Source organism: Vombatus ursinus, unplaced genomic scaffold (genome assembly GCF_900497805.2).
Source record: "Vombatus ursinus unplaced genomic scaffold, bare-nosed wombat genome assembly UNPS02002993.1, whole genome shotgun sequence".
Taxonomy (NCBI): domain Eukaryota; kingdom Metazoa; phylum Chordata; class Mammalia; order Diprotodontia; family Vombatidae; genus Vombatus; species Vombatus ursinus.
In genome coordinates, this window is record NW_020942771.1 from 47,309 (window position 1) to 63,035 (window position 15,727).

The 15,727-nt window shown below is 38.3% G+C and overlaps 1 long non-coding RNA gene and 1 pseudogene across 1 annotated transcript in view; one reads left to right on the forward strand and one right to left on the reverse strand.

The window, feature by feature from the left end:
• The window catches only part of LOC114049181, a 47,173-nt gene extending 31,716 nt beyond the window's left edge, over positions 1 to 15,457 (reverse strand). The window contains exons 1-2 of the long non-coding RNA XR_003569842.1: positions 15,319 to 15,457; positions 13,319 to 13,365 (exon numbers count right to left, since the gene is read on the reverse strand). This is a non-coding gene — a long non-coding RNA (uncharacterized LOC114049181). The remainder of the gene's footprint in view (positions 1 to 13,318; positions 13,366 to 15,318) is intronic.
• On the forward strand, positions 6,363 to 7,741 carry LOC114049172 (annotated as a pseudogene).
• Positions 15,458 to 15,727: the final 270 nt, after the last annotated feature.

Consider the following 15,727-nt stretch of genomic DNA (forward strand, 5'->3'; position numbering starts at 1 on the left):
ATTAGCTCTTCTGTCCCAACTAGAACCATTTATGATTTCTTTAAAAAGAGATCAGAAAAACCAGGCTTTGATAAAGCCTGGTGGGATTCAAATGGAGGTGTTTAACTGTGGCTTGAACTCAAATCACTCTGACTCTCACTGACTGGCCAATAACAGGTCCTGGCCTAAGTCTCATTTGGTCATTGTTTGGGTTTTGATGGTTCAGAGTGAGTGTAAATAACAATTGTTTTTGTTATGGCCAGAAACCCTGAAGGTCTTTTTCTCCCACACTGATGTTTTTTGAGTAGAAAAACTAGGGCATCTTTTGCTCATTTCTTACATAGCCTTAAATCACAGATTTAAGTTCATCACTCAGATGAACTGAGACCTTGGAGAGACCTTAGTTTAAAAGGCCTAGGTCTCCCATTGCATCTGGGGCCATTTTCAGTCATCCTCACTCTGAAGGAGAGAATGAGGCTGATGATTTTGCACAGCTCTGCTTCCCTTAAATCCAATTCACTTGCAAGTCAAGACATCACCCTCCTGATATCATTGGTCCTCTTCTAAAAGGACAGATGGCACAACAACAGCAACAATGTTTGATCAGAATGGGTAGATGATTTAGATATAAAGGGTGATACCATAAGCAAACGAGGAGAGCAAGGAATGGTTTTTACCTTCCAGATCTATGGAGAATGGAAGATTTTATTACCAAACAAAATACAGAAAAGCTTATGAGATATAAAATGGACAATTTGATTTGTATTAAATTTAAAAGTTTTTGCACAAACAAAAATAATGCAACCAAGATTAGAAGGAAAGCAGAAAGCTGGAAACGATTTTTACAACAACTGTCATTGATAAAGGCTTCATTTCTCAGATATATAAAGAATGGCATTAAATTTATAGGATTATAAGTTATTCTCCAATTTATAAATAATCAAAGGATATGAACAGGTAGTTTTCAGACAAAGAAACCAAAACTATCTATCGTCATAGGAAAAAGATGCTCTAAATCAGTACTGATTAGAGAAATGCACATTAAAACAACTTTGAGGTGCCACCTCATACCTATGAGATTGGCTAATATGACAAAAAAGGAAAGTAATAAACTTTAGAGGGGATGAAGAAAAACTGGCCCACTAATGTACTGTTGCTGGAAGTGTGAACTGATTCTGGAGAGCAATTTGGAACCATGCCCAAAGGGCTATAAAACTGTGCATAACCTTTGATTCAGCAATACCACTCCTAAGTCTATATCACAAAGAGACCTAAAAAAGGGGAAAGGACTTACTTCTACAAAAATACTTGTAACAGTTTTGTTTTTTATTTTTATGGTAGCAAAGAACTGGAAATTGAGGGGATACACAATGACTGGGGAATGGCTGAACAAGTTGTTGTTACATGATTGTAAAAGAATGTTATTCTTTTATAAGAAATGATGAGCACCCAGATTTCAGAATAACTTGGAAAGACTTCCATGACTGATTCTGAGTGAAGTGAGCAGAACCAGGAGAACATTATACACAGTAACAGCAATACTATTCAATGATCAATTGTGAATGATTTAGCTATTCTCAGCAATACAATGATCCACAATAGTTCCAAAGGACTCATGATGAAAAATGCTCTCCATCTCCAGAGAAAGAACTGATGAAGTCTAAATGCAGATCAAAGCATATTATTTTTCACTTTCTGTATTTTTTCATGTTTTTTTTCCTTTGTGTCTATGTATTCTTTCACAACATGACATGGTAATATAACTTGTATGGTTGAACATGTATAACTCATACCAGATTGTGTATCATCTCAGGGAGGGGAAAGGTGAGAAAGGGAAAGAGAAAGTTTGGAATTCAATTTTTGTAAATGAATGTTAAAAATTATCTTAACATACAACTGGGGAAAAATAAAATATTATTGAAAAACCCACATGTTGTGCTCAGATTTCCCTGTCAGCTTATGTTCACATAATTTGCATAAAACTTGAGTTAGAAGGGATCACAGCAGCCATCCCATCCAATCTATACGTAAAAGGAATTTCCAGTGTAAGAGACAAATGGTCATTCAGCTTTTCCTTGAATACCTCCAAGGAGGGGGAACCCACCACCTCTTCAAGGCAGCCCATTGCACTTTTGGAGAATGCTCATTTTTAAGAAGTTTTTCCTGATTTCAGACCTAAATTGACCTCTTTCTAACTTCCAACTATTGCTCATGGTTCTGACCCCTGGAGCCAAGAAGAGCAAGTCTAATCCTTCATTCATATAACAGATTTTTGGTTTTTGATACTTGATGTTCCTGGTGTTTGTGAAACTCTTCCTTTAGGAATTTCTTATGTTGCAATAATATTCCATTTTATTTAAATAACATGATTTGCTTGGGCATTTTGCCAATTGAAGGGCATCTGATTAGTCCGCACTTTATGACCACTACAAAAAATGTGCGATAAACTTTTTTGTACACACAAGTCTTTCTCATCTTTCTTTGATCATTTTGGTATATAAGCCTAGCAATGGTACAGCTGGGTCAAAAGGTATGCTTATTTTAGTGCTTTTGGAACATACTTCAAAATTGATTTTCTGAATGGCTAAACTAACTCATAGCTGCACTAACACTTTATTATTGAGCCTGTTTTCCCACAGTCTCTCTGACAACTGTCATTATCCTTTTTTATTGTCATTTTACCAATCAGATCATAAAGGGCAATTAGTTGCTCTCTTAACTGTCTATCTGCTTATCTTTGGTATCAATGCCCTATGATTCACGGTTATGAAGGAGAACATCAGAGTTGCTTTCATTCGCATTTTCCTAATTACTACTAATTTTGATCATTGTTCCATATGTTTATGGATAGTTTAGATTTCCTCCTGTGAAAACTACCTGTTTATTTTATTTGACCATTTATCAGTTGGGAACTTCCTCTTATGTTTGTAAATGAGTAGTAGTTCTCTATATACCTTACATATCTGAGAAACTTTCTGCAAAGATTTTTTTTCCCATTTACCAGCTTTTTTATAGTTTTGACTGTATTAATTTTCTTTTTACAAAAACTTTTGAATTAATTTAAATGAATGTAATTTAAAGGATCATTTTTTACCTCCCGGGATCTTCTCTAGCTCTTTTTTGTTTCTGAATTCTTCCTCTATATATAGATGAGAAAGGTAATTTCTCAATTCTAGAATTTGTTTATAATATCTCCCTTAATGTCCAAGTCATGTATTCATTTGGAGTTTAGCCTTTAAAAAGAGTCTTCTAATCCTATGATTATTCTATTCCCACAGTTGTTACAAGTATTTTTGTAGAAGTAGACCCTTTCCCCTTTTTAGATCTCTTTGTGATATAGACTTGGGAGTGGTATTGCTGAATCAAAGGGTATACACAGTTTTATAGCCCTTTGGGCATGGTTCCAAATTGCTCTCCAGAATCAGTTCACACCTCCAGCAACAGTGCATTAGTGTGCCAGTTTTTTCCTCATCCCCTCTAAAGTTTATTACTTTCCTTGTTTGTCATATTAGCCAATCTCATAGGTGTGAGGTGGCACCTCAAAGTTGTTTTAATGTGCATTTCTCTAATCAGTACTGATTTAGAGCATAGATCACCTCTAGAAAAGAAAAAAAAAAACAGAGGTTGCAATTTCTAAGATACATAGTCTTTTAACTTTAATAATTCAACTAAGAAACACCAAGTTTTACAAGCAATGGCCAGATGCTAGTGATACCATGCCTATCAGTGAATCAGTAATTTTTGTGGGACTGCGAGTGGTTTACGTTGTGAGATGTTGGTCTATACTTAATTTGTGCCATACTGCTTTTCAGTGTCTCAGAAGCTTTTGTTAAAAAGTAAGTGCTTATCTTACAAGTTATGGTCTTTGGATTTCTGGAACACTAAATGACTAGGTTCACTGGCTTCTCAGACTATGCCCATATTGCCTTTTTTATCACAAACTCTAGGATTGAGTGGCCACTTCCTCCCAGCACTCCCATCATTCCCATCCTCAAAACCATTTCCTTCCTATTACTGAGAATCTGATCTAGAATAGTCAGTCAATGAGCATACATTAAGCACTTTCTATGTTCCGAGCACGTTGCTAAGTAAGTGCTGAGGATACAAAGAAAGGTAAAAGAGTCTCTGCTCTGAAGAAGCTCAATCTAATGGGGAAGATAACATTCAACAACTATGGAGAAACAAGCTCTAAACAGAATAAAGTGGAAATAATAAGCAGTGGGAAGGGGCTAGAACTAGGGGAGATCAAGAAAGGCTTCCTGTAAAAGGTGGGATTTAATCTGGAATGTGAGGCATTCCAGGAAAGCCAAGAGGCGGAGATGAAGGGTGAGAACATATCAGGTACGGGGGACAGCTGGTGAAAATTCTCAGTCAGGCAATAATGCCCTTTTACCTTTGTTGGTTACTGCACTTCATGAAGAATCAAATGATCAGTAATGTAATTCAAGAAGTTATTAGCTAGAAGGCTAAGTAGAAGAAGCACTAAGCCAAGCTCTCTCAACATTACTGTCCAAACAACTTTAAAATAACACCTCACATGTAATTGTCAAGTGGCAGAGCCAAGAAAAAGTCAGTTTGAGACATTCTTCCAAGGAAGCCCAAGACAACTTGAGAGGTTGGAAGGAGAGATCTGTAATACAGTGGCCAAGGTTGGCCTGGAACCCATTTGCATACAACACCAGTGGTGAGAGTAGTTGGTGGACTTAAAAGGAATATCATTTAAATCAGTTAGTACTGATGACTTTGATTTAATTTTAGTTGGATTGTAGGATTAAACACCCTTCTTTAGGAAAGGCTAGCCCTAACAGCTAAGCCAAACTAATAGAGATATTCTCTTAAGTCTAGGTTACCTACAGATTTAGTAAATAGATAGATTGATAAGACTTTATCATTTAGTACCAGATAATGTAGAGTAAGATATATACGACTGTGGGAATAGAATAATCATAGGATTAGACGATTCTTTTAAAGGATAAGTTCCCCCTTTCTGGCAGCTGGAAGAAGAGGAGTTGGCAAAAGGTTAAGTTCTTTAGACTTAGTGGATAAGCTCCCTTATTTTTCTTCAGCTAGAACTTAAGTATGAGTTGAGTAGTGTAATCTTCTAAGGTTGGGTTTCTCTTTCTGCCAAGTGCAGGCTGGAGGCTGGGGGATGGGGGACGACTGCTAACAAACCACAAGTTCCTCTTTCATAGTCTTAGTTGAAAATATAGGCCCCTTGGGGCAGCTAGGTGGTGCAGTGGATAGAGCACCAGCCCTGGAGTCAGCAGGACCAGAGTTCAAATCTGGCCTCAGACACATAATACTTCCTAGCTGTGTGACCCTGGGTAAGTCACTTAACCCCAATTACCTAAAAAAAAACAAACAAACAACATACATATATATATACATATATAGGCCCCTTGAAAGGAAACTTTCTGGTTACAAAATGTTTCAGCTGTGGGCCAAAGACATCTGGGGTAATCTCACTTTGCCAACATTACAAATTTGGTTTAAGAAAGCCTGGGAGAAGCAAACCAGTCACATGACCTGCCTTGTCCAACTGAATTGTGTTCCAACCAAGTTTCCTAAGATTGCTGTAATATTTTTTGTTCCTCTTTTCTATTAGAAAAATAAGCTCTGTAAATCACTATTTTATCATTTATTACTGAGGAATTCATTGACTTAAGGGGAACCTGTCAACTATTACTTTGGAAATTATTATTTATTTACTTGGAAATTTTGTACCTAAGAATTATTTTCTATCTCAGATAATTAATTTTAATAGTCAGAAGCAGCTTAAGCTTTGGGAACTCTCAAACCAGAGACAATAAGGAGATCTAGCAATTGGTTAGAAAGAGATTACAGAAATCCCTGGGCTAGCACTACATACAAGATTGGAAGCTGTTTAGACATTCCATTGCCTAAAGAGACTTCTGTGTCACAGTTTAAGGGCAAAAGGGAGAGGGAGCAGGGACCCTGAGGAGTAGTATCACTTCTAATTCCAAAGGAACAGGGGCCCTGAGGAGCAATATCACTTCTAGTCAAGAGGGAACAGAGGCTCAGATTCTTAAGATCTGGCCCACTTGCATTAGTGATACAAATGCTTAGATTCCTTATGAGCCTGCCCAATATGGCAGATCTTTAATAAACTTTGTATTTGGCTGAAAGAAGGCTTGGGTCAAATTCATTCAGGCAGGACCACGTGTTGTGATTTTGGGGTCACAGCATCCTTAAGCCTGTAAACCTCAATATATGGTTCCCTGATTGGGAAGCATTGCCTAATCCCAAATTCTCCTCTAGCCAAGACTGGAAGTCAGTCTGTACCGAAGCACACACAAAGACCGGATTCTGAACCTACCTTTCCTATGTTTGTACTAAAACAGCAATCAAAAACAACTCTCCAAATGAAGTGTGAAAATTGCACAAAGAAGGAATGTGTTAAAAAAAAAAAAACAAACAAACACTGATGACCAACAAAGTGTATCAGTTGATACACCAAACTTTAACAGTGAACATGAAGAAAAAAGTGAATTCCACAAGTTGGCTGATGCTAAAATATTTCTCAATGATTACCTGGACTTTGACAGTTGTGTTACTGTGGAGGAAGGAATAAAAGTTTTCCAGCATAATCAGAAGGAGTTTTTTAGTATACTGAATCTTAATAAGAAATGTGATACTTCAGCCCACAAAGTGTTGGCAGTGTCCATATGCCCTCAGTTTTTGCCTTTTTTTGCTGCCAAGTTCAATCTCAGTGTAACCGATGTATCAAAAAGACTCTGTGGTTTCTTAAAATGTCTTGGTGTACATTATGTATTGGATTCAACGATATCTGTTGATTTCAGTATCCTGGAAAGTCAGAAAGAATTTATACATTGATATCACCAGCAAAAGCACAAAGAACATTCCTTACCTATGTTTGCCTCTGCCTGCCCAGGTTGGATCCAGTATACAGAAAGGGTGCTGGGTAACCCAATTACACCACATATATGTACTGTAAAATCCCCCCAGCAGATCATGGGATCACTGGTGAAGGATTACTTTGCCAGACAGAAGAACTTGTCTCCAGATAAAATTTTCCATATCATTACGGCCCCTTGTTATGATAAGAAGCTGTAAGCCCTTAGAGAAGATTTTTACACTGATTCATATAATTCTCATGATGTTGATTGTGTGTTAACATCAGTTGAAATTGTCTAGATTATGGAACAAAAAAAAAAGAATTCATGAAAGAAGCTGTAGTAGACACTCTGTTTGGTGAGATAAAGGAAGGGGACACAGTGAGTGATGGTGTGACCAGGTGAGATGGCTACCCGGAGAACATCTTTAAATATGCAGACAGACAACTGTTTGACATGGACATCAAGGAAATCACTTACAGAGACTGAAAAACAAAAGCTTCCAGGAGATCACTCTAGAAAAAAAAATGGGGAAATAGTGCTATGGTTTGCTGCTGCTTATGGCTTTTGAAACATCCAGAGCATGATCCTGAAATTAAAAAAGGGCAAGTTCCCATATCACTTTGTAGAGGTCCTGGCTTGTCCTGGAGGATGCTTAAATGGTAAAGGTCAAACTCAAACTGAAGGTGGGAAACTAGACAAGGCACTGCTGAGACAAATGGAAGAAGTGTATGCTGAGATCCCTGTGCAGCTTCCAAAAACTAACACACATGTGCAGAGACTATACCAAAAGTGGCTACACGGTACAGATTGCCCAAAGGTCCTGGAAGCCCAATACATCACTTACAGTGAACCCCTCCACAGACAACATGGATATCAAGTGGTGACACCAAACTTGGTAAAAGGACTTACATGTGTAAATGACACTGGAAACATTCCATACAATCAAGAATACATTCTTTGGACTTTAATTATGAAGAAGCTGGGTTTTTTCCCCTTAAATTCCAAATACTTTTTTCCCCTGAAAAGCCTATAGTCTCTTAGGTCTTCTGTTTTCTCAGTTAGCTTGGTGCTGTCCTCATAATTTGTACTTGAACGGTACCTTTTGTCAAGGAAGAATGATTTCTCTAAATTAAAAAAAAAACTCTTCGTCCTTAAGATTGTTTTAAAGATACAAGATATAAGGACAGTGAATGGTGCTCCCTTAGTCAAGACCAAAATTTTTTTTAAAAATTTAAACTTGAAACTTATAATACATTAAAGAGAAATGATTGAAAAAGCTTCATGCAATCTCTTGCAAAATGTATCCAGGAACCCAAAGATGAGTAGTCTAATGCAATACCTGGAGTAAAAGGGGTGGTTTACTATCAAATGGAATGGATTTTCACATCAAAACATGCATCATAAACAAACCATTTCAAGGCCAGGAATTCTTCTCCCATTGGAAGAAGAGGCAAGAGAGGGAACTGGATGTGAATACAGGGGCCCAAAGCCTCTCTGAAGAATCAAGAGCCAAAGGGAATAAAGAGATAGAGGGCCCACCATGAGGACCTGTGGGAATGAGGACAGAGGCTAGGGGTCCAGGGTATAGGGGATGGGTAGTGTGAGTCTTCTGAAGTCATTGTATACATATATTAAAAATGGAAAAGGTATAGCTTTGGTAGAAGGCATCATTGGTCAGATGAAAAGGAAGAGGGGTAGCTGAGCCAAGAACCCATGGTAAAAAAAATTTTTTTGAGTGAGGAAGGTAGTAGGAGAAGGAATTGTCATAAATAGGCATGTGAGGATGCTCCCGGGTCCCAGCATAGGTGACATAGAGCAGGAACATGAGGAGCACACAGAAGAAGACAAAGCCACCCAGGCTGGAAGAAAGTGCAAAGGATTGGGACCCTCCTTACCACCACACTTCACAACCTCCATTGTGGTACCCTGGAAGAGGTCCAAGGAAAAGCACAATGCAGATGCCAATGAATAATTCACCAAACCAGTTAGCAGAATCAATATTACATTTGACTATGATTGTGAAAGAGATGGGAACTGTAAACAACAATCCTATAATTTATGGAGATTAACTTTGATTTCATTATAATCCTTGAGACACTAAGCAAATGTCCTTCCAATAGAAGAAATGGAGGTGGAATTAAAGAGTGCATAGAGACTTAAGGTAGATGTTGACTATCTTTTAGTAGACCTGCTTCTCCAAAGTACTTGGACAAAACTTTGTCATCAGAATTGGACCTATAAAAATAACTAACATTTTCTGCTTAGAATTTTTCCCCCAATTTCCCAACTTTATGTTTTAAATAAAATGCTCTTTGAGTCTCCCCAAAGAAATGCCTATCAGAACGCAAGTCATTCTAGGAAGCAATTGTTGAAAATGGAAAATAGCATTGGTCTGGGAGTGAGGAAACCTTGGTCCCAATTCTGACTACCCTAACTACCTGTGTGACCATGAGCAAATCATCTTCACCTCGGTTTTGTTATCTATAAAATGATGAAATCAAACTAGTTGATCTGAAAAATTCTTTTCAACTCTAGTACTTCTGATTCCTTTTCACACCTCTACCTTTTTAGTCTCATCTTTACCTTCCTTCTTCTCCACTGCTCTGTTGGCAGCTTCCAAATCAAAAGGGGTTTTGTCTCTTTCATGCAAGGGAAATTAATTTATCTACTCTTGCTCCATAAACCACTTGTGTAGCCTAGTCTTCCTCTCATCCACTGCAAGTACTGATGGTTGTAGCCTTTATCTTCCTAAATAGAAATAGGGATTGGGGGCAGGGGGAATAGATATAAGGCGTTAGTTGCAGGGAAGTAGTCTGGAAATACACAGTTTGAAACAGTCTTTGAATGGATCCAGTAAATTCCATGGAAAAAAAATAACAAACCTATAAGTAAATGCAAATTTTCCTAAACAGCCTTTGGAGATTGTCAAAATAACTTTGGTTTCAACCCTCATATTTATGGTGATCCTATAGCCCCCCCCATAGCCCCCCTCAGTGTAACTACAACCTTATATGATTAAATGTTAGATTACCAGTATGTTTTATGCACCTATGTTTCTTCATATGCTAGATAATTACATATACTGTGATATATTATATATATTTAGACCTGTTATATGCATGGTTTTTATTTGGTCCTATTTTTTTTCTCTGAAAACAACCCTCCAAGTAATAAAACATAAGGGATAATTGAGGAGAACTAATTGAATAATATAATTCTCCCTAGTAGGGGTTAGAACTTGGAACTAGATTCAATAAACAAATCAACAACATTATTAAGTACCTACTTTTTGCCAGGTACTTTGCTAAGCTCTGAGGATACAAAGAAAAAGAAAAGCAAAATCAGGTCTACGTTATTTCACCCCCTTTTAAGTCCACATGCCTGAATGACCTCTCCACGGTGCTGCCACCAAGCTGTAGCCTAGAAACAAGATAAAAAGGACTAGCAGACAAAGAAGCTGTTCAGTCTCTTCTCAGTAGGCCTGGAACATCAAGACTTGGCACAGGGTACATATCTTCACATTGTTCCTAATGCTATTGTCTATAAATTGAAATCAAGGAAGCTATTTTTAATAATTAATGCCAGTGGATGAAAATAGGACTGACTTGGAATGAAATCTCTTCATAAAAGCTAGCACATACCCCAATTTCCTACTCCACATAGAGGTGCCTCAGGCAAAAGCAAGTTGTGACCCAATAGGTTGAGGACCTCTCCATTTTAATCTCTTGAGGGGCATGTAATGATGTTTGCCACATAATTGATTGTTAATCTTGTCTTTATATGTTCCTTTGCTTCTGTTTAAATAGCAGAACTCTAGGTACAAAGGAGGAAGTGAAAATAGATTAATAGAGTTTTCCTCTCCCTGCCCCCCCCCATGCTGTATTTGTATTCTTTTGGTTAGAATTCAAATTCTAGATGGAATTTAGTGGTCCTATATCTTACAATGTATTCTTGGGAGTGCCACTTTTAACCTATACTGTGATTATCTCATGAAGAGGTAGGGTAAAGCTATTGATGAGATATCATCCTTAGAGAGGAGTGGAGGTAACTTCCTACAGATTCCTAAACCTGTGTATACTTTGGTGTTTTGTAGTATACTGTACAAAAAGGTAAAATAAACTTACACTTGTGATAGCAAAAAAAGGGAGCAGAGACCTTGTGGAGAAGTACTGATTGCAGTCCTAAGGGATCAGGGGTTCTTACTGGGTAAGGCCCAGAGCACATACCAGGAAAGCAATGACCAAACTTCTTCCCAAATCACTTCACTTTGGAACCACCAAAAACTTTCAAACCCCCAGAACTAGCTCTGAAAACAGCAGGGTGAAAAGATCTGAAGCTTCAGACAATTAGCTCCCTCCAGCCCCAAGCACACACAGTTAGGCTTTAGCTGAAGTATAAAAGGCAAGAGTAGAAATCATGGCCTCAGACAAACCAAAAACTGATACAGACCTAATTTAAAAAGATATGCAGGGAACCTACATCTTGCTAAAAGTAACCATAGACAATAATATCATATCAATACTAATCAAATATGTACCAAATTGCAGAGCATCCAACTTCTTAAAGGAAAAGTTAAATGACTTGCAGAAGGAAATAGTAAAACTATACCAGGGGTAGGGAACCTGTGGCCTTGAGGCCACATGTGGTCTTCTAAGTACTCAAGTGCAGCCTTTTGACTGAATCAAAACATCACAGAACAAATCCCGTTAATAAAAGGATTGGATTCAGCAAAAGGGCCGTACTTGAGGACCGTGAGGGCTACATGTGGCCTTGAGGCTGCAGGTTCCCTACCCCTGAACTATACTAAGGGGTGACACCAACTTTCTCCTTTTAGAATTAGACAAATCTATGCATAAAATAAATTAAAAAGAAGTTAAGGAGAGGAAAAGAATATGAGAAAAGTTAGATATGCTAGAACTTTGGAGAAAACTGAATGGAAATAAAAAAGAAATATAACATTTTCTCAGCTGTACATGGCACCTTCACAAAAAATGAACATATATTAGCACATAAAAACCTCATAACAAAATGCAGAAAAACAGAAATATTAAATGCAACTTTTATAGACCACCATGCGATATAGATTACTGAGATGTGGAAGCATAGACTGAAAACTAGTTGGAAACTGAATAATCTAATCCTAAAGAATGAGTGGATGCAAGAACAAACCATAGAATCAACCAATAATTTCATTAAAGAGAGAATTACAATAATTAGGCAATATACAGAAATTTGTGGGATGCAGCCAAAACAGTACTTAGGGGAAAGGAATTACATCAATAAAACAGAGAAAGAGCAGATCAAGGAATTGGGCATGAAATTTTAAAAAGTAGAAAAAGAACAAATGAAAAATCTCCAATCAAAATGGAAATCCCTAAATCAAAGATGAGATTAAGAAAAAATTTTTAAAGTCAAATTAATAAATAAAAGTAGGTGCTGATTTTATGAAAGCACTAACAAAATAGATAAACCATTAGTCAACTTGATAAACAAAAAAAAAAATAAAGAATAAAACCAAATTACCAGTCTCAAAAACAAAAGGGTGAATGCATAACCAATGAAGATACAATTAAAGCAATGCTTAGGAGTTATTTTGCCCAATCATATGGCAGCAAAACTGACAGTCTACATGAAATGAATGCTTTCAAAAATATAAACTGCCCATGTTAACAGAAGAGGAAATAGAATATTTAAATAACCCTACCTCAAAAGAAGATATTGAACAAGGCAAAAAAGAGTTCCCTAGGAAAAAATCCCCAGGACCAGAGGGATTTGAAACTAATTCTACCAAACATTTAAAAAACATTTCATCCCAATACTATTTGAAACAACAGTTAAAGGAGTCTTATCAAATTCCTTTTTATGTCATAAATATGGTTTTGACACCTAAAGAAGGGTCTGGGAACATACACACACTAATACATTCTTTGTGGAACTGTGAAATGACACATCCATTTTGGAAAGTAATTTGTAGTTATGCAAAGAAAGTAACAAAAATGTACAAAGCCTTTAAAACAGGGACTCCATTACATCCCAAGGAAGCCATCAATAAGAAAACAATCCTCATATGCTACAAAATATTCATAACAGCACTTTTTTTTTCTGATAGCTATGAAACAAAGTAGGTGCTCATTAACTGGGGAACGGCTAAACAAGGCATGGAACATAAATGTCATGAAATACTGCTACTATGCTATAAGAAATGATATATGTGATGAGTACAGAGAAGTATAGAAAGATCTTCGTGAACTGACAGAAAGTGAATTAAGCAGAGCCAAGAAAATGGTAAATATACACAGTAACTACAACAATTTAAATAGAAAGAATGATGCAAAAAATTAAATTACCTGTAACAAAATGTTAAAGATCAAGTGGGATGAAAAAAAAAAAAACATGAGAAGACACCATTATCCTACCCCATCCAAGAGGTGAGAGGTCAATAGGTGTTACACATTACACACCTTTTCCCTTATGCACTGATCAGTTATGCTTGCTCTTCTTTTCCTCCCTAAAACAAAAAAAATACAATCCATTACATGGTATGGCTCTTGATGATGGAGAAATGGAGGGATACATGGGATAACCTGGTGATGTAAGAAACAGAAAATATTAATAAGAATGTTTAAAAAGAGTTCAAGTATCTCAAGGGAAGTAATGGAAGGGGGAAGGAGGAAAAAAATGGGTTTGGGGTAACTATCAGTAGCAGATCTCAAACTATGCTACAGATCAGTGATTATGAAAACATTTGCTGTTAATGTTTCATATTGTTTCATATTGTTCCTATCTGACTTTTTCTGACCCCTTTTGGGATTTTCTTCACAAAAATATCGGAGTGGTTTGTCATTTCCTTCTGCAGCTCATTTGACTGATGAGGAATTGAGGGAAACAGGGTTAAGTGACTTGCTGAAAGTCACACAGCTAGTAAGTATCTGAGGGCAGATTTAAACTCAAGGATATGAGTCTTCCTGACTTTAGGCCTCGTAGAATACCTAGCTGTCCAGAAAACAATTTGAACTTGTTAAAAATTGAATGGGAGATCAATGGAAAAGATTAGGTATGCAAAGGACAGAAAGAAATCAATAAAATAAAATAGTGCTTAATAAATCCAAAGACAGAAGCTGCAGTGGCAGGGGTTGGGGCGGGGGGTGGCGTGCAGGGGAGGACACACTATTTGATTAACAAAGAACAGATGGGATAAGGGAAAAGCAGTTTGCCAGAAGTTTGATAAGACATCAACACCTCACACCACCTATCAAATGAAATTACAAACAGATACAAGAATTAGATGCCAAAGGGAAATCAATAGCAAATTAGAGGAGCAAGGAGGAAATTACTTTTCACAACTACAGATAGGGGAAGAGGTTACGACAGAACAAGCAACAGAGAAGAACACAGAAAATGAAATGGATAATTCCGCTTCTATAAAGTTGGAAAGTTTTCAGACAAAGAGATCGAATGCAGTTAAAATGAGAAGGGTAACAGTGAAGTGAGAAAAAAAAAAAACATTTTTGCAGGAAAATTCTCTAAGGACTTTTGTATATGCCAAATATAGAAGGAACTGATTCCAATTTCTAAGATTAAGAACCATTCTCCAATAGGTCAAAGGATATGGACTGAAGTTTTCAAAGGAAAAGATCCAAGCTATGAATAGCCCTATGACAAAATGCTTCACATCCCTCATCATGAGAGAAGTGCACATTAAAACAACTCTTTTCTTTAAACCTGCAAATCATAAAGATCCATAGAGATCCTCATGTTCAGAGACAGTCTCCTCTTTCTGTTCCACAACAAGGTACATGGAAACTCCCCTTTCGCCAGGTGGTGGTTGAAACCAGAACAAAAACAAATATATCATGTAATTAAATGACACCAACCAAAAGAGATGATATGGAGAAGGGGACGGGAAGAGTTCTTAGACTTGGTCCTTTGTTCCCAGCCCCAAGGCAAAGTCAAGAATAGAAGGGAGGGAGGAAGAAAGGATGGAAACGTCCACCTGAGGAGGGGAGGGAGGGAGTGTCCCCAAAGGCTTCTCCCTTCTGGCCTTCCCCTGCACCTCACCTAACCCCATGAACCCCGAACCCCCAACCCCCAGATCTCCAGACAAAGGTCTGGGTAGGCAGGAAGCCTCAGGCAAGAGCAACACTGGAGGAGAAGGCACACACAGGCTCACCCCTGAACACACACACCCATACGCCACACTTCCATACACTCACAGAGACACAGACAGGGAACACACACACACCACACACACACACACACACACACACGTATGATTCTATCTACATACTCAACACACGCATAAACAAAGGTATTGATACTCCCAGGACCTTCTACCCACTCTTAGACACATCCTCCCGGAACTAAGTGAAGCCAGTTGGGAGGAGGAGTTGTGGGGGGGGAGTGAAGAGAAGAGAAGAAGAAAGGGAGGGGCTGTGGTAGGTACAGGGGAGGAAGCACTTACCTCACTCACAGGCACTTAGGCACTAGCAGGACCATCAGGATCGGCCAGTCGGGAAGATGGGAAGAAGATGGCTGTAAAGGAGGAGAGGGGTGTGAGGGAAGACGGGAAGGGAAGTGGTTGCGGGGCAGGCAGACCTCCAGCAGCTCGCCCCACTCAAATCCTCCTCTGAAGACAAAGACTTACATTTAATAGAATGTGGGAGGCCCAGGGCGGGCACCGTGACGTCACTGCAGGGCAGGGATAGTCTCCTCCCAGAGAGGAGGGGAAGGGAGGAGGGAGGGGAGGCGGCTCTGTGACATCAGGCCCAGAGCAGTGGTGAGCCTCCCCTCCTACCCTGTCCTTTCTCTCAGCCCCCATCAACCAGCTTGGTTAGGGGAGGGGGCTACAGTGCATCCTCCACCTGGAGGTG